General features: G+C 43.4%; 1 non-coding gene across 1 annotated transcript; it reads left to right on the plus strand.

The window, feature by feature from the left end:
- Nucleotides 1–7640: 7640 nt before the first annotated feature.
- Nucleotides 7641–7771, plus strand: LOC123925389. Its single transcript, XR_006814986.1, has one exon. It is a non-coding gene; the product is annotated as a small nucleolar RNA SNORA72 (small nucleolar RNA).
- Nucleotides 7772–18965: the final 11194 nt, after the last annotated feature.

The raw sequence follows: 18965 nt of genomic DNA on the forward strand, positions 1-18965 counted from the left end.
TGGCTTAAGATAGGAAGAATGTATAGTTCATGTGTTGGGGTGGTTGACTATCTGTCAGCTGATCTGGAATGAATTTGGGGAATTTGGGTGGGAAGACTGGGGCAGCTCCGTTCTGCTCCAGATAACTTATCCAGATGTCTTATCTTGTATCAGGCTGACCCAGGCCCACTCTTCCAGATGATGGCAGAGGTCAGGAGTGAGTAAACAACAATGCACAAGCACGTTTCAGGACTGTATTTGCATCATACCTGTTAGTATCCACTACTCAGGGTAAGTCACAAGGCCAAACGTGCTTTGGGAGTGAGGCATGTGCCTTGATAGGACATAGATACTGCTTTTTTTTTTTTAAATATTTTATTCATTTGACAGAGAGAAATCACAACTAGGCAGAGAGGCAGGCAGAAAGTGAGGAGGAAGCAGGCTCCCTGCAGAGCAGAGAGCCCGATGTGGGGCTTGATCCCAGGACCCTGGAATCATGACCTGAGCCAAAGGCAGAGGCTTTAACCCACTGAGCCACCCAGGTGCCCCCATAGATACTGCTTTCTAAGAGTGGTTCTCCAGTCTGCTGTTCTCCACAGCTCTTATCTCTGCTATCTGAGTTGTCCTCATTTTTGTTTTCCTTCTTGGCTATTTCTGAAGAGGGATTGGAAGATGTACCCTTGGAACAACTTTCTCAACCTACTTCTTATATCTTGAACAGTTGGTTCTTTTTAGGTTACTCTATGTGTTAAAAACACAACCCACAATTTTGTGGAGACATCTTTCCTTCTCTATGTAATTCTTGATGTTTTCTTTATTTTATATTGCTGTGGGACAATGCCCTTAAGAATGTTGAGGGGCACCTGGGTGGCTCAGTTAGTTAAACATGTGACTCTTGATTTTGCCTCAGGTCATGATCTCAGGGTTGAGAGCTCAAGCCCCATGATGGGAATGGACCCTGCTTGAGATTCTTTCTCTCCCTCTTTCTCTGTCCAGCTCCCCCATCCCCTTCCACTCTCTCTCTCTTTCTCTCAAAAAAAAAAAAAAAATCTTGAAAGCCCATTTGTTGAGCTTTGTGGGTCTGCCAGAAGTCTTAACAGAAGGTCTAACAGACACACCCTTAATTTGGTCTTTACCCGTGGCCATGTCTTAATTTGAGAATCTTTTCTGGCTTGAAAGGTTGGAGATGAAAATCGGTTTTATTCCAAACTAGCAGAGTCTGGCACATCTATATTATTTTCTGAGTTCATCTCTTCCTTGTAATTCTTCATCGTCTACAGCTAGTTAGAAACAGCTGGCACTTTCAGTATTCGGCGTCACTTTTCTTTGTTCAAGTCTAGAATTTCATCAGGAGCATTTTCTGTCTTACATTACACAGTTTGCCACTAGGACAACACGAGTCACCAACTTCCCATCCTCCTAAAACGGTTTTCTTAGCACTTTTTAGAGGCTTCTAGTAGTTTTATTTCAATTTTTTCCTAGGTTTTACTTAGCAACTAGTCACAAACCACATATTTTGAGTTGGATTATAACAACACCTGTGCACCTGTCTACTGATTTCTGAGTCTGTTATTTATTGCCGTAGTAATGGTACACAACCAGCAGCCCAAAACTCATGGCTTAAAATAATGCGTTTTTATTACTTATGGATGTGGGTTCTTGGGTGGGCTTGTATATCTGGAAGTTGGCTGACTGTCAGCTGTTCTAGGACACCCTTTGCTGTGATCACTGGGGAAACTTAGCCCTATTCCATACTCTCATCTTCCAGGAGGCTAGCTTGCTATGCTCTCATACTGGTAGCAAGTGCCTGAGAGCAAGCAAGCACCAACATGCGAGGGCTTTTCAAGTCTCTGTGCTACATTGGCTCACATCCCATTAGCCAAAATGAATTGCATACTAAGTCCAGAATTGGGGAATTTACCTTGCCTGCTAAAATGTGTTGGACAGGCAAAGAATTAAGGCCATCAGTGTAACTAATACAGATGGAAAGTAAGAAAGGACATTATCTCTAATGCTGACCTATGAAGGACATTTGGGATCCAAGATCCAGCAATCAACTGGGAATCAAGTACAACTCTACAAATCAGAAGAGATAATCAACTTTTTATATCGGAAGAGAAAGTAAGGGTCTAATTCAGCAGCAGGACACCATGCTCATAATGGAAATAGGCCAGACAGCAAAGTGGAAACAAAGAGGGTGTGTGATAGGAGTGCCTGGGTGGCTCAGTCGTTAAGCATCTGCATTCGGCTCGGGTCATGATTCCAGCGTCCTGGGATCGAGCCCCACATTGGGCTCCCTGCTCAGCGGGAGGCCTACTTTTCCCTCTCCCATTCCCCCTGTTTGTGTTCCCTCTCTCACTGTCTCTGTCAAATAAATAAGTCAAATCTTAAAAAAAAAAGTAGGGTGTATGATATTGCAACTTTAGGTAGTTTGTCTTTTCACAGAAAAGAACTCATTCAGTAGGAAAGGGATATTGGGAGCAGAATCCGGTCTTCTAGAAAAAGGACTAATGAGAACTAGTAGGGTCTGATGGCCTTAGGTATGCTAGTTAAGATTCAAAGTTAGGTTCCATCCATAGTGGGGGGAAACTAGAGGACTTGTCAGGGAAATAGTGGACTCTTGAAAATGGGAAGACAAAATGTCAGGGACTGTCACATTGGAGAAGCCCATCACCAGCATATGGGCCCAAGTATACCAAAGATAACTGAGCAGAGACTCTACATTTATTGCTTAACTAAATGAAGATTCTTTCTTACAGTAACTAAAGTGGGGTCATTTATGGCCCATTTGCACTTGTATCATTTTGTTGGTCACAGCCTGTAATAGACATAAGAAACATTATCTCAAATTTTTTTTCTTTTAAAAAAAGATTTATTTACTTATTTTATTTGTTTCACTTAAAAAATAAATTTAAATTTAAAAAATTAAAAAAAATAAATTTTATTTATTATTGTTTACTTATTTTAGAGAGCGAGCAAGCTGGGGGAGGGCAGAGGGAGAGAGAGAATCCTGAAGCAGACTCCCTACTGAGCGCAAAGCTCAGTATGGGACTCATTCTTACAACCCCAAGATCCTGAGCTGAGCCAAAACCAAGAGAAGGGTGCTCAACCCACCGAGCCACCCAGGCACCCCTCAGATTTGTGCAGGAGAAAACTGGGGTTCAGAAATGTTGCAAGGCTTGTCCAGTTACCGAGATGGTAGGTGACAAGACTGGATTCAGAATCCATCCACACTCATCCGAGATGCCCTCTGCATTCCTGAAGAACAGTTAGTGAGGAGTGACATTATGCTGGTAGGGCACTGTGGAAGGCCTTTCTGGAAGAAGGAGATAGGGGGTTCTTTTCTCATGTGGGTTGTAGGAATGGCACAGAGGAAAAGCAAAATGGCCGTCCTCCATTTTCCAGATACCTCTGGAAAGTGCATTCTAGTAAAAGCAGAGAATTTGGCACATTCTTGTTCTGCCTTACTTAGAAAGTAGAGGAATCGAAGAGGGGGTAATTTCTCTGCTGGAATATGTCTCATTATCAAAGAAAGGGTTAGGGTTGTGGAAATTATGGAAGTCTATGTGGAAAATGTTAAGTTTGAAACCGAGAAGAGTGTGAGATTCACCCTCCTTTACAAGTGGACAGATGAGCCTGCCACAATTATAGATATACCAACAGGAAGCAAACATGAGGTTTCTGGATCAGAGACTGTTGATTACTCAGGAAGCCCTGAGCACGGATTTCCAAGCCCCAATCTCTACAGAGCTGCACAGTGAGGTACTTACAATGTCAGAGTTAAACCACTACAGGCCAAAGAAAATTACTCTTCTCTCTGAGTATGGTCACAATAGCCCCATTGATAGGAGTGTGGGTATGACTAGGGGCTGGGAGGTAAGATGGATGTGAGGTGGGGAAAGCAAGAATAAGCTAGGAGCCACAGGTACTAGCTGGGATCCGGAGGATGGACTGGAATCTGTGTTGGTCTCTCATAGCCTTCTAACCTCCAACTTTGATGATGGGCTTGTATACCAGGAGCAGCTGGCATCCTCTGTCATGAAGCTAAAAACTCTCCTGGACACAGAGTCACGGAAGTTAAAGGAGGGGAGCCAGCTGGAGCTAGAGTTGCATAGGCCAGCGAGGTAAGTAGGCAGATCAATAATGCTTCCAGCCCGGCTCTGGTCTTCAAAGCCTTCAAAGTAATATGGCTACCATCTTCCAAATCTCCTGCAAAATGACTCTTACCCTCCCCACAGAATTACATACACACGGGAATTCTGGGAAATGTAGTTTTAGCTTAGCTAAATCGACAGTCTTAATCCCCATGCCCTGATCTGTGTTAGTTAGACTCAGGAGATGCCTCTAAGCATCACTAGGGTCTTTCGTGTGGGTTTACAGACTGTTGATAAATCATTTAGTCTTCTCTTCTCTGCACTATGCCATCCTAAGCCTCTGTCTTTTCCTTATATTTTTGCTACTCTTGAATCATCCTCCTTCTCTTATTTGTATTCTCCAAGACTTCCCATCACTCTAGATGATGTGGCCAAGTGCCAGGCAGTACCCTGGCAAAGGCCCAAGCGTCTCGGCTTATAGGAATGAGAACCTCATGGTTCCCATGCTTTGTTCTATGTCCTTACGATTCTTAGGCTGTGTTTGTGCAGAGCTAGGTATGCATTGTGTTTCTGCAGTTGAGCATGCCTCGTTAGGAAATCTGTCTTGCATACAGATTTACTGAACCTGGTGCCGACTGCATCCCCTGATTTCGAGAGGGTCAGAGTATTTTTCCTAACAAAGAAAGGCGGTATTCTTTGGCACAGCTGCTTGGTATTTTTCCTAGAATGCTGGAAGGAAGCAGACATTCATTTGGTTTTGCCAGTCTCTCTTTGTCTAAATTGTCCCATTTGGCTTAGCCTGTTGGCTTTAGTCTATTAGGATAGCAATGTAGGAAGCTGTTCCTCTTGGTTTATGAGCTTGAACCCAAGTATATCAACATGTGCCTTCGCAGGACAGAGATTTACATAAATATTTCTGGGCTATCAGATCTCTGCAAAGACCATTTCCACGTTCCAGATGTAGGATATGAATGTGCAAATCCCACGTGGAGATCACAGTTCACAAACTTGTGGATGGTCCCGCAGAGTAAAGAAGTGATTCAGTATAATGACTCCACACCCTGTGGACGAGAGACCCAGAAACCACCATTCTTTTGGTGCTGTTGAAAATTTGGGCAAGGAGCCACGTTTCCGAGGCAAGAAGAACTGCCTTTTCCTTTTCATGATTAAAAAAAAAAATCCTTAGCCTTTCGGAATAAGCAATATTCATCTCTCAATTAGTATTAACAGCTAATCAGGGTACAGCAGGGTGGTAGAGCTCTCGTCAAACAGCAGGCAGCTTGTTTTATTTTTTCAATGCCACTTAAAGATTATTTGAAAAATCTCCTTCAGAGACCAGTGTGTGCGGAGCCACGTACCCTCAGTCAGAATTTAAAGTGATCCAAAATACAATATTAATGATTGATGCACCAGCTCACAGTTTGGCGCTGGGGTTTAATTAGATAAGCATTGCAGCTGTTTTCGGGTGGAGGCAACTTGATGGGATGTAAAGCTGTTATGTGACTTCCCAACTACAGGGTATCTGCTGAAGCGGAAACAGAAACAAGCTACTAGGAATTATGATGATGACATTCTTTTTTCAGTGCCGAAATGAGTGGAAGTCTGATTATGAGGGAGAGAAAAGCATTTTATAATTAAAAAGGTAGGCTCGGGTCTTCTATTCCATTTATTGATGAACTGAACATGCATAAAAAGCAGTCAGTGCCACCAAGCCACGATCTCGTGAGACACGTGCGAAGAGCTTGCGTGGATGGCTCTCTCGGTCCATACTACTTTGTAACATACAAAATCCTCTTGTTTCAAATCTGTCCTTCACCTTGCAGCCATCACCATTGTGGTCAGGCCCTCTCGTGTCTTATTCGTGCAGACGTAACACCTGCAAAAGCTGCTCTGAAATCACTCATTTTCCTTGAAAACTTAAGAATTTAAACTGGGTTTGATAGTATTTCATTTCACTGAGTCAAAGAGATTGCCAACGTCTAATTACTGTAGGAGTTTGGAGTCTTCTGTGTCTTGAGCTGGAAATGACTAGAATGCACCACATAGTGCCTGTCTGCAGCTAAGCTTCTGCATGTGTGCGCGTGACCTCTATCACGTGAAACAGTTACAGAGTACAATTTATTGAAGCTCATTATAAGTTAAATGTGCAAGACTTCAAGAATGCATCCCACCAGACTGAGGCTGGGTGCTCTCACGTTGAAAGTGGTATGGTTAAATTGGCCTGTAAAACCTCTCTTTCCAATAAAAAAGAAGCCTGTGTACGTGTTCTGTGTTGTGAAATAATTATAATAGCCATCTATGAAATAAATGCTTGATAGCTTCTTGTCAGTACCTACAAAATGTGAAGTTACGCATGAATGCTAAGTATTTTATTTTTGTTGTATAGGTGAAGCTTATTGAGCCTTCTCCTGATTGTTTTAAATCGATTTGTGAGAATGTAGAATAAACCTGACTCTTTCAGTGTAAGTAGGGGAGAAGTGAATCTTTTGGGAGGTACATTAAATCTCTTGGGTTATTAAATTGTCATTCCTTGCACTGAGAAGGGATTGGTGCTCTGCTTTGTTCCTTCTTGTTAAAGGTCTTGCAAGGTGAACAACTAGGGATTAGAAAAGTTGAAAAATAAGTTCTGGTTTGGCCCTTCTCTGGCTTTGTGATCTTGGTCATTTTGCTGAATCTGGAGCCTTCCTTTCCTCATTTGCAAAATGGGAAGAATGGTCCCTTGCCTCCTTATCTTCCCGGAGAATTTTGAGGATCCTACTGGATGAAACATGTTGTTAGGTTAAGACCTGAAGTTGACTATGTCTAAGATTCTGCAAATGCATTTGTAATAAATTAATATTGGTTTCTGTGAGGCAGATCCCCATAGTCCGCACCATAAAGCTTCTGAGAACAGATGGCTGTCTCTTAAACTTTCCATCAAGCAAGGACATTGGCTGTGTTTGGGCTTCCAAAGCTTTTCCCAATGGTAATACTATTACTACCTGCTTGTTTGGAGAATATGAGGAAGGAGTGTAAGATAATTCACACAGAAACAGAGATGAGGAAAATCAGATTTTGTGCACAGTTGATTAAATTACAAGTTAAAGCTCGGACCCAAGCATTCTGGTTCCGGGGTGAGTGTTGTCCTCTTTTTAGTGGGTCGTCTCTGTGGACAGTCTGCAAATAAATGGAAATGGAGAGGTGAACTATTGAAGAAATGTGTGGTTGACTTTGGAATTGAGTGCAGATGTCAACAAAGCAGGTAATTCATTAAAGAGGATCAATAAGCTTAGCAGCAGGGTTGCCATGAGGACCCTGAGGATAACGGCCTTGTATATACATGTCAGTTGACTATGTTGTGGATTTTTTTAAAAAGATTTTATTTATTTATTTGACAGAGATCACAAGTAGGCAGAGAGGCAGGCAGAGAGAGAGGAAGGGAAGCAGGCTCCCTGCTGAGCAGAGAGCCCGATGCGGGGCTCGATCCCAGGACCCCGGGATCACGACCTGAGCCGAAGGCAGAGGCTTTAACCCACTGAGCCACCCAGACGCCCTACATTGTGGATTTTTTAAAAAGTAGAACATATTCTGTGAATAGTATTGCAGTTCTGGCTTGTAATAATCAGGGCAGTCTAAACATTTGCTATATTAAGACCACGCATGTGTCCCCAGACCTAGTTCTTCCCCTAGGTCTGGTTTTATCAATACTTATGATAAGCCAAGTCTGATTTATATGATGCCTCTTACGTGGGAAGGGTCTGTGGCTCTAGGTGTCTGATCATCCTTGAGAAATGACAGCGTAGCTAGTGTGATAACTTTTGAAAATAACCATTGCTAATTTGGTGATCACCAGTTGCCATTAAATGAGTTGTAAAACTATTGTGTTTTATTTTCTAGAAAAAAAGTAGAATGTACTCCTTTTAGTTGCATGGAATAATTGTTGAGCACTTGCAAGGGATGTTTCTATACTTGCTCCCTTGATAAAATAATTGACAAACATATGGTTCCTTGGTGTCTTTTCTAATTGATGCTGATGGAAAAGCTGACAACAGCAAGCTGTAGGAATACTGCAGTACTCCATCAAAATCTCCAAGGATAGAGATGGATTACAGTGCTTTAACACCACCATACATCTTAACGACAATCAGTAAAAATTACTGATGCTGGACTGAATCAAAGAGCCAAACAAAGCTTGGTGGTATACTGAAAGACAGGCATGAATTTTCTGGGTGGAATGTGCGAAATGCTATTAAAAAGTTAATGCAAAGGTAATGTACACAGGTCTTGAAATGTACAAACCAACAGTTAACTTGTAGAATATTAGTAATTGTGATGAATGATAAAAACAATTGCTTTTGTTTATTGGTGTTTATTCATCTTACAATCCAGTGAATAATTTTTCCTAGAGTTCTAGTTTGGAAGAATAAATGAAATAAATGAAACAAGATGGATTCTCTTTTCTCTCTTTATAAATCCTCTCCTTGGCTTTCATTATCTGCCCAAAGGCTAAATTTAACATCTGGGTAGCAATGACCCAACTCAAGTAATCGCCCCTGTACCTCAGGCATGCACATCTCTGAACACCCTTACAGCATTTTTCATACGTCTTCTACATCAGGCAGTTGAAACCATGCATTTGAACATTTGGCCTAAAGAGACAAGATAAAGTAAGAAAGGTAGAAGGCTTACAATCAACAATGAAGGAAACCCAACATTTAAAAGGCTAAGTAAATGAGGATTTTGGAGACAGAACATGTGACTGAGCAGAAGAGTAGGAGCGTGATCAAGAGAGAGTGGTGTCACTGTGAAAATCCAAAGGAAGAGAATGTGTCCTGAAGAAGGGTTGGTCAGTAGGACTGAAATGTCAAATAAGATAAGGACTGAAAATACTGGTAGCATCAAGCAACACAAAGACGAGTAGTGTGCTTGGCCAAGACCTGTTTGAGTGAAATGCAGTGGGCAGAAATCAGATCCCTGTGGGTTTAGAAGTGAGTGGGAGTTGAGTAAAGGGAAACAGAAAGTACAAGCAACTATCTCACCTAGAATTATTTTAAAACCAATGATGCCATTTTCCATTTATTCCCTCAGAGTCACAGTTAAGACAAGCTGTAAAGGGTTCCATCCAGGAAGGCCTCCCATCAGTCTGGAGCTAATGCTATTTCCAGCATTCAGCGAGCCTCCTGTGAACCAAACAATCTCGTTGCCAGCCCACCTGGTCTAGGATTTCCAGGAGCAGCTGGCTTGTTCCAGAGAGGTCCAAGTCCTTCAATCCATCAGAGACCTCAATCCATCAGAGACTTCCAGGCCGAGTTCTGTGAAAATTTCTAGGCCAGTTATTTTCCCCATCACTCATCCATGTTTTTCGTCCAAACTGAAAAATGTCCTCCAGTCACCTTCCTCTCCAAAATCCCAACCCCTGTGGCTCTTTGTCCTTCTCCCTGAGCCACACATGGCTCCTCCTAACCTTTTCCACGACACTCTTCACAACCTTTACTTTTTTGCAAATAACATCACGTACACTCTTAATCTCGTCCAGATGTGTCATCCGTTTCCTGGCTATCACTGAAAACTTCCTTCTCAAGTGACATTCTCATTTGGGCTGGGGTCCTCCTTGTTCCCTGAGTAATGCACAGATTTTTACTCCTCCACAGTACCGTTACGTCACTCCCTTCTTTTGGGAAGCCTCTGGGCTCGCTGTCAATCTTTTCATCTCAGGTGTGGAGAATCTACCCTTTATCCTAGGCTCTTGGCTCCTTTTCTTCCTCAACAGACCAGGAAGCTGGTAGGACCTAGCATCCAAATATATCCCAGAGCTGACCCTCCTTCTTCTGCCTCCACTTCTGTCACCTAGCCCAGGCCACCATAGTCTTTTACCTGAGCGGCTCATCTCCCCTGTTTCATCTCCTACATTGTCCACATTGCTCAGCCTGCTCCCACCATACTGGAAACTTCTGACTCTGCCAAGCTCATTCCCTCCTCACAGGCTCTGCCTGTTGAGCTCCTCCAGATATCCACAGGGCGTCTTACTCCATTCAGCTCCTGTTCACATGTCAATGCCCCAGAGAACCCTCCCTGATCTCTTCATCTAGAATACTCTCTTCCTCTCCCTACCCCCACCATCAGTCTCAGCATGATGCTGTGTACAATTTACCACCACCGTTATAATGTCCATGCATATTCATGTTGACTTCTTTCCTCCGTTGGAACGTAAGTGCATTGAGGTAAGGCATTTGCCTGTCTTGCTCACCTTTGTCTCCTCAGCACCTACAGTTGAGTTTAGCACATCACATGTGCTAAATAAATGTGTGTTGAGTGAATAAGCAAGTTCTTCTTCACTCATCCTGTCTTAAGTCCATAAAACAAGTTTTGGTGGAGTCTCAACTTGTGGGGGAATAGACATAAAATACAAATTCTTCTCCTGAAAGTGTTGTTACTGAAGAGCAGACTTTCTTAGCATGACTCACACCTGTGTGCTCACTCCCAGGCCTTAGTAAGCTTATTCTAGTCCTATCCTTTCTAATCTTTGTCTATGATTTAAAGGCCTCTTTCCTACCAGCCTGTCACTCTAGTCCCAGTATGTTAGTCCATTCAGGCTGCTATGACAGAGTTTCATACTCTGGGTTTATAAACAAAAGAAATTTATTTCTCACAGTTCTGGACATGGGACATCCAAGATCAGGATGCCAGGATGGTCAGGATCTAGAGAAAACCCTCCTCTGGGTTGCAGATGGCTGACATCTTGTATCCTCACTTAGCAGAGAGCAGAGGGAAGGCAAGCTCTCTGGCACCTCTGGTAAGGGTGCTAATCTCATCCATGACCTCGTCTAATCCTAACTACCTCCCAAAGACCCCACTCCCAATACAGCCCATTGAGGGGTAGGGTTTCAACATACAAATTTTGGGAGGACAAAGCATTCAGTCTGTAATACCTGGTTTAGACTGGAGGGAAGAATGTAGCCTTTTCTCCCTGTATGTTCTTCCCCTTCTACTGGGTAGGAACAAGTGGAAATTTTGTGTGAGGGTCAAAGGAGGCAGACTTTTGTGACTGACAGCTGGTGTCATGGTTGTTGGCCTCTGTCTACTTTGTTAGTCTTCTGTTTGCAAGGATGCCTCCCAGAAAGCCTGAAGGAGAGGTAACTGCTCAATAACCGGAAATTTCTCTGAACTTAAAAAGTGGGGCTCTTAGTACTTTTGTACTTAGCTTTGGGCCTAAGTTGTAATTTTGAGAAGGAACAGAGTCCCCATGTCATTCCTTCAAGCTAATTGTCAGGAACTGTGCAACCTCTGAAGCCATATAGTAAATACTTTCCTCTAACCTCAGCTTTCCAGGCCCCTAGCATTATCCTCTTTGACCCTCTCAAGACTTTCAGCCTCCTTATCTGCTGGGCTTTGGAGTCTTTCTTCATTCTCCATCCTGCCTAGACCTTACGGGTCACCACTTCAACCTCTTCAGAGAGCTCTTCCTGGACTATTCCTAATACACAGCTTCCTCTGCACCACTATCAGCAATTCTGATTTTCTTGTTCACAAACCTGTTTGTTTCTGCTTTGTCTCCATGACACAAATACCATCAACAACCCTTGCCTTTTTTGTTTACCTCTCTCTCTAATGCTTAGAATAATGTTTGTTTATTTATTTAAAAAAGATTTTACTTATTCATTTGATAGAAAGAGAGAAAGCACAGAGGGAAATTGAGATGGAGAAGCAGACTCCCCACTGAGCAGGAAGCACAACTTGGCGCCAGATCCCAAGACCCTGGGATCATGACCTGAGCCAAAGACAGATGCTTAACCAACTGAGCCACCCAGGCACCTGCTTAGAATATGTTTAGTATCTGTCAGGTACTCAGTAAATATTTGCTGAATGATTGAGTACATTTCAACAACCCTCTTGCCAATACCCTCAGTAACTTTTGTTCTAAATTCTGTCCATCCACTCACCAAAGGCCAATTTTGGTCCATCTGTCCATCTACCTTTCCTGTGCCTGTTGAGCATTGTTGGAGAAAATGGTACAATGCTTGAAATGCAGCTACTACCCACCCGTGACCGTGATCCCCACCTGTAGCTGAGGCAACAACATTTCCTGTGGCCTCACTCATCTCACTCCCACATGCCACAGTATTTGCTTTAAGGCTTCCTCACTTTCCCCGTGCTCTTCCCTATGGAAATGGAAGACATCAGATGGGAACTATCTCAACTGTGTCATCTCCCTATCACTTGCCTTCATTCGTCCTCATACCGTCCATTCATTTCAATATGGAATGAACTTCCCTTCCCTCCTCCCACCTAAGCACTTGCCCTCCACTGGGCATTCCCCCCCGCCCAGGGACCTCCATCCATCAATTAGCCTTTTTGTCTCCAAGCTACTCAAAACATCTATCTCCAACCAGCTGCAGCAGCTACTCCAAACTCCTGGGGTAGCAGCCTAGGACACTGAGGACTCCATGACTTTTCGTAAGACGCACATGGAGCCTGGGCAACTTATGAAATCCACCAAAATGATAAGAACAGGAGTTACTCCAGTTCCTGTGAGAGTTCTAGGTCATTATTATTATTATTATTATTTTTTCCAGGTCATTATTTGTACCACAGGTTCTGAGAGGAAATCTCGTGGTGCAAATACATGTAAGACCATTTGCCTCTCCCACCTCCTAAAAAGTGGAGCTGGGGCAATGGTCCACGCTTTTTGGAGATAGCAATGCTCTGCAGGCACAATTGGATTTTTTTTTTTTTTTTGAAGGCTTGATTTTCACACCCTCATTAAGTCTGTCTGGGATAGGGAGAAAAGAGGAGAGAGAAACATTTGGAAAGAGAAAAGAAGGAACTAGTGGTATGAAAGCCAGAGGAAGATCCATGGTGGAAGGGGTCTGGAGGATGGATGTGTTTTGCTATGTGGGAAACACCAGGGCTGACATGTAGTGCCTTCTGTTGGTGGCATGATTTTGCTAATCTCTACCTCCATGTTCCTGAATTCCAAAATAACACCACACTAACTGCTAGCTCACAGCCTCTAGTCTGACATTTTCTTCCCCATGAATTTCCTATTAAATTCCTATTCCTTCAAGTCTCAGCTCAAATGCCACCTCCTCTGTGAAGTCCTCTCTGATACCTACATCAGCAACCCCACTGGAATGAACTTCTCCTTCTCGCTTAGTCACCCTAGCATTATACAGCTTTTCTTGAGAAAGAACATGGGTTTGGTTTAGAGAAAGAACATGGGCTTTATAGAGTCAGTCACCCCTGTGTTCATCCTGAATTGGTGATTTATTCTGTAAGATGTTGGGCAAGTCACTTAACCTCCTAGAGCCCCAATAGCCCCACCTTTGGAAAGGTGGTAATATCCAAATCAGAGGGTTGTGGTGAGGATTACATGAAATAAAGAACATCAAGCTCTCTGCACATGCTTGGTAAGGGTGCACACCTCCTCCCGCCGGCCCTGCCATATCCTCCTGGGAGCTAAAGTGAGTTGTTTAAAGATATTTATTTATTTATTTGACAGAGAGAGAGATCACAAGTAGGCAGAGGCAGGCAGAGAGAGAGGGGAAAGGAGGCTCCCCACTGAGGAGAGAGCCCGATGTGGGGCTCGATCCCATGACCTTGGGATCATGACCTGAGCTGAAGGCAGAGGCTTTAACCCACTGAGCCACCCAGGTGCCCCTAGAGTGAATTGTTTGTCTTTCTTATTTGATGGAAAGCTTTGTGTGGGCAGGATGACGCCTTTATCAATGTCATACTCTCCTAGAGGGCCTAGTGCTATATGTAGTAAGTGCTAAATTGATGTTTAACATAGTAAGCCTGATTTTCTTAGCATGTTACCTACCAGATTTATTCACCTCCTGCTGTTTATGGAAAGTGATATTGGTATGGAATACTGAGGTCACCTGAAAGGGCTTTGGGGCATCTACATGGGCTTGGTGAAAATACCAAATCCATTTCCTTTATCTTCTATAACTATGATAAGGAAAATTAAACATTGAAAAATATATGAAATATTTTACTTATGAAATTTTAAAATACAATCTCTTTCAATTACTGAACTCAGGAAGCTTCTAGAGGATGCCATCAAAATAAAAAAATACCTTTGGGTGATTTTGAAAACATTGTGTTTTACATTTTTAAATCACTATAAAATATTTGCAAATATTAGTAACTGCCAGGACATGGGCAGTCTGTTCTGGGGAATATGCAACAAGAAGATCGACTTTAGTCAATGTTTGTCCGAAGTTGCAGACTCTTCGGTAAGTGAAGAAAGTGGTGCCTGAGTGGCAGGCAGATCGGAGCCAGGGGCAGCAGCAAGAAATTCGGGTGGCATTGGCCTTCTGTACCCAGGCGCTCAGCTGACAATCAGCAAACAACATTGCCCGAATATCTTTTGACTTTCATCTGAGCCCAATTTCCTCTGCTTTTCTTTAAAAAGGAACATTTGATCCACTAAGGTACAGGGATGTCCTGTCAAGGTCATGGATGTGTTTTGGGCATGGCTCACGTCTATGACTCTGGGCTTCTCATTCTGGGTAGCATGTAGGTTGGCCTCGATTACTATACCATTCTGGAATGACTTTGAAGGATACTGTTGATTCCAAGGGACCCACTGCCTGCCAAAACCATGTTCCAGGAAAAGAGACGGAAGGGAAGCAGAGAGGTACAACCTCAGGGATTGGGAAATCAGACAGACATAGCCATCTGTTACTGCTCCCATCTAGCTCTTGGGCGGCTGTTTTTCCAAGGCTATTTTTATAGGTGCATATTTGTGTTCTGTTTGCCCTCCACTTGTCTTTCTGGGTTCATTTTGAAGCACTTGAGGCCATGCAGGGAGCCCTTTGGCTCTGTGAAACAGCAGGATGGCTCAGAGCCCTGCCTGGTAGGGGAAGATCTGTCCTGACATTCTGGTGCACATCCACATCCAAGGATGGGAAGGTCATGTGGTGGCAGAGGTGGGAGCAAGGGGGGCACCAGTTTGGCCAGATGAAAGACACTGAGCAGACATCCTGGATTATCTGCAAGATACTTTCAATTCCCTTCTATATGCCAAACTGAAGTAGTTGGGGGCCACGTGAAGCCCAGTGAGGCAGAGTCCAAGCAGAGTAAAATAAACTCACATATACACGGGCGCAAAAGTATTTCCATCTTTATAATCGGACCCTACAGGCCATTGTACATAATGGGCCAAATTGCCTGAGCCTCAACAAACTTCTTTCCTGGTTATGGCTCCATTTTGCTTTTGGAAGTTTCCATTCAAAGGGATGCTTAGGTTGTACGATCTCAAGAGTCCCAAGTTTCTCTGTCTGGCACAGATTTTTATCATTTGCTAATGTTCTTCTTGTATTAAATGCCAGACAGTGATTAAATATTTACCATGAAGCCAGCACTCTGGTAGGTGCTGGGGACACAAGGCTGGATAAGATGGCTGAGTGGGGGAAACAGATTTAAGACCAATTTATCCTGTGATTTGTGCTATAATAAAGGCAGTGGAGCACCATGAAAAGAGACAAGATGGCTCTAGAATCAGCCTGAGCTGCCAGAGGAGAATCCTTTAAGAGGTCATGCTTATGCCTGAATTGCCATCTCCATGGATTAAGTAAATACTAGGTGGCTGAAGAACATGCAGAGAATAGAATTGTGGTCCAAGCAGATGGAACAGCCCATGCAAAGGTCCTGAGGTATAAAACAGTCTGGTCCAAACAGGCAGTTTGGTATGGCCAGAGAACAAAATGTATAGAAGGAGGAAAAGCAGGTGAGTCAGGGGATATAGGTAAGTACTAGAGCACAAAGGCTTTTATGTAACAAACCAAGGACTTTCTTTTGAAAGCAATGGGGAGCTGGTGAATAGTGTGAGCAGGTGGTAGCATGGTTATATTTGAGTTTGAGAGCAATCAGTTGGGGGGCAACAAGAGGATAAACTGAAGGGCATTAAATTTGAGGCAGAATGACCAAGAGATAATGAGGGCCTGGACTGTAAAAGTGGTAGCAGGGATGGAGAGGGCTTTGAGAAATATTTAGAGAAGGTGGGATAGCTAAGAATTAGTGTCTGCATAGACCAGGGACAGGGATATGTTAAGGATGACTCCAAGTTTCTATGTAGGGAAATTGGTGGGTGGTGTGTTTAAGAGAGATATGAATTCAGTGGAAGAGGATATGGAATGGGGAGAAGAAGAAGAATTCCAATGGGACACCTTGAGTTGGAATTGCCCAATGAATATTTCTTAAATTCTATTTCTGCATGAAGAACCCCACTGTTCAGAGAGTGAGCCTGGCACATCGTATCTTTGAGAGCTGACTCCTGACCTGCTCTTCTGTTCTCTGTCCCCCTGGCTCCTCCGCATGAACCCACTGATCTAGGGCGCCTTTCCTCCACCTTGCCTGGGAGTACTTCTCTTTTGAGGCCTGTTTGAAAGCTCTCCATCCTTATATGATTTCCCTTGATGGGCAACCTAACATTAATGTCCCCTGAGCAGCCCCGTGTGGCATTACATGTTATTCTGTGTTTTCGTCCTGTCTTCTCTGACAGAGGTGGGGCATCTGACTTGATGGGGGTGGTCATGTGTAGCTGAGGCGAACCTGGATTGCTGATGGGAAAAGGGTCCATGTCAGAGGGTACTGGAGGTTGTTGAATATCTGTTAGCAACATGAGATCAAACTAGTGAGGTGGACTGGCCTGTGCAGGCGGGGAGGCTCACTCATTCTTCACATCGGTCCTTACATTGGCAGCCGCACCCTTGTGCTCTGGATCTTGCTTTCACAAGGAGTCTGGATCTTTGCTTTTGGTTTGGGATATGACTTAGGCCCACAAAGGGAGAACCAGCAGATGTCTTTCCTCCCTTGGTCGGCTGGCTGCCCCTGACTTCATCCAAGGACGTACTTCTTCACATTGCTTTTGCTTTTCTTTCTCTCTTTTTGATGAGGTAAGGCTAAGCAATCTAGGAAGAGCATCTGGGACTTGGAAAATTAAGACCTCCTGGTCATCAAGTCCTCCTTCCAGTAAGGGGCAGCGCTGCACTTTTGCAGGCTAACAGGCCTTTTGGTCTGGGCGCCGGAGATGGTTATCAGGATTCTCCCATCCTCCATCAATGGGATTTTCAGCTGTGCACTTGACGTATATTGTTAACAATATACGAAGCTCTGGAGAGTTAATATACAGCTGTCTCAGATGACATTTGCTTTTAAGGGTAGAGACCTTGCCATATCACTTTAGTACCTTGCATTTGGTATATAATAGATGCTCAATAAATATATGCTATTGTAAGAGAATTTGACTGGGTAGATTTCCTTGAAACAATCATTAAGAGTAATATTGTACACAGGCACACATATATAATATGATCCTATTTTCACTTTGTTGTTATTTTTTTAGTATCCATTGTATGTTGGGCATTGTTCTAGGTACTTTATGTTATCTCTAATCCTCTCAACACTTTCATTAAGTGTGCTCCTCCTGGCAATTATTATTATTATTTTCTTAGTGGGAGAGAGAGAGCACAGGCTCAAGCAGGGTGGCAGGGAGGGGCAAAAGGAGACAGAGTATCTCAAGCAGGGTCCATGTCTAGTGTGGAACCTGATGTGAGGCTCAACCTCACAATCCCGAGATCATGACTTGAGCAGGAATCAGGAGTTGGGCACTGAACTGACTGAGCCATCCAGGTCCCCCAACTCACCCTGTTTTAGACATGTATTTATTGAGATTTCATGAAGTTAAGTTACCTGTCCCAGTCACAAGTGTCCTGACATGAGGTTTAAATATATAGGTTTATCTTTCTCCCTGTTCGTGATCTTTCATGAGCTCATTCTTGCCAGCAAATATCTTTGACAATAAAGTCTGTGTCAGCATCACATTCTCCCTGGGTCTGTTTGGCTCCATCTGTGTTTCCTGTCACAGACAGCCACCAATCCCAAGCACCCGCATGCATGTACATGCACACCTGTGTGTGTGCATGCACACACACACACACACACACACACACACACACTTTCCTCTGCCTCTCACTCACTCATACCCTACGCTCCACTGGGGATGGGACCCTTAGTCGTTCATAAGATGTTCAGTGCTTTCTTTCCTCTCTGCTTTTTCATTTGTGCATGCCATTCTTTCTCATTAGTTTTTGGTTACTCAACAGTCGTAAGAAGAAATGCTCATTAATGTGTGAAATGTTCATAAATAGCTTTTCGCTAGAGTTATATAGTCCAGCTATTCTTGGGGGGTGGGGGAAGAAGGCTGGTTCTCTAATACAAATCATTTCGGTTTGCAATATCTTTCCCTGACATGTTAGTCTTTATATTTCTTCTTCATTTTTTTTTCTTCCTTTTTTAAGCCTCCCTTTTTTTCGATATTTTCCTTTTGAATCTGTTGGGACTTGAATATTGGGATTTTCTTGGAGACTTGTTACTGTAAAATACTGAGCCATTTTATTGTAGGACTGGGTAAATACTGTGACTTATTGTGGTAAGATCAATTTAATGGCAAGGAAATGCTTATGTTCCAAGACCAATAATTACAACCCATTCCTCACTAGCTTCCCTGCTTCTAGCATGGCTCCCCTGCAGTCAGTCCTTCATGCAGCTGCCAAATTCATTTTTCTCACCTGCTGCTCTGAGAGCGTCACCTCTCTCATCAAACCCCCATGGTGGCTCGCTATTACCCTTTATGGCCATCCATACTCAAAGCCATGCCCTTTACCTTCAAGACCCTAACTCTCTCGAGTCTCCCAAATTCTAGACCTACCCAGTAGTCTGTTGTGAATGCATTCACATTAGCTCTAGCGGCAGTCCTCAATATGTCCCCAAACCACTGGGAGCATGCCAGTGGATTCGGAATGGAATACATGTGGCTCCCTTTACTTCGCTATCCCTTCCCAGAATCCCAGCCCCCAACCCCACTCTCTGTCAAGGGATTATCTGCTGAAATTTCACTTCTTTCTC

Source organism: Meles meles, chromosome 14, assembly GCF_922984935.1.
Source record: "Meles meles chromosome 14, mMelMel3.1 paternal haplotype, whole genome shotgun sequence".
NCBI classification, from domain to species: Eukaryota; Metazoa; Chordata; class Mammalia; order Carnivora; family Mustelidae; genus Meles; species Meles meles.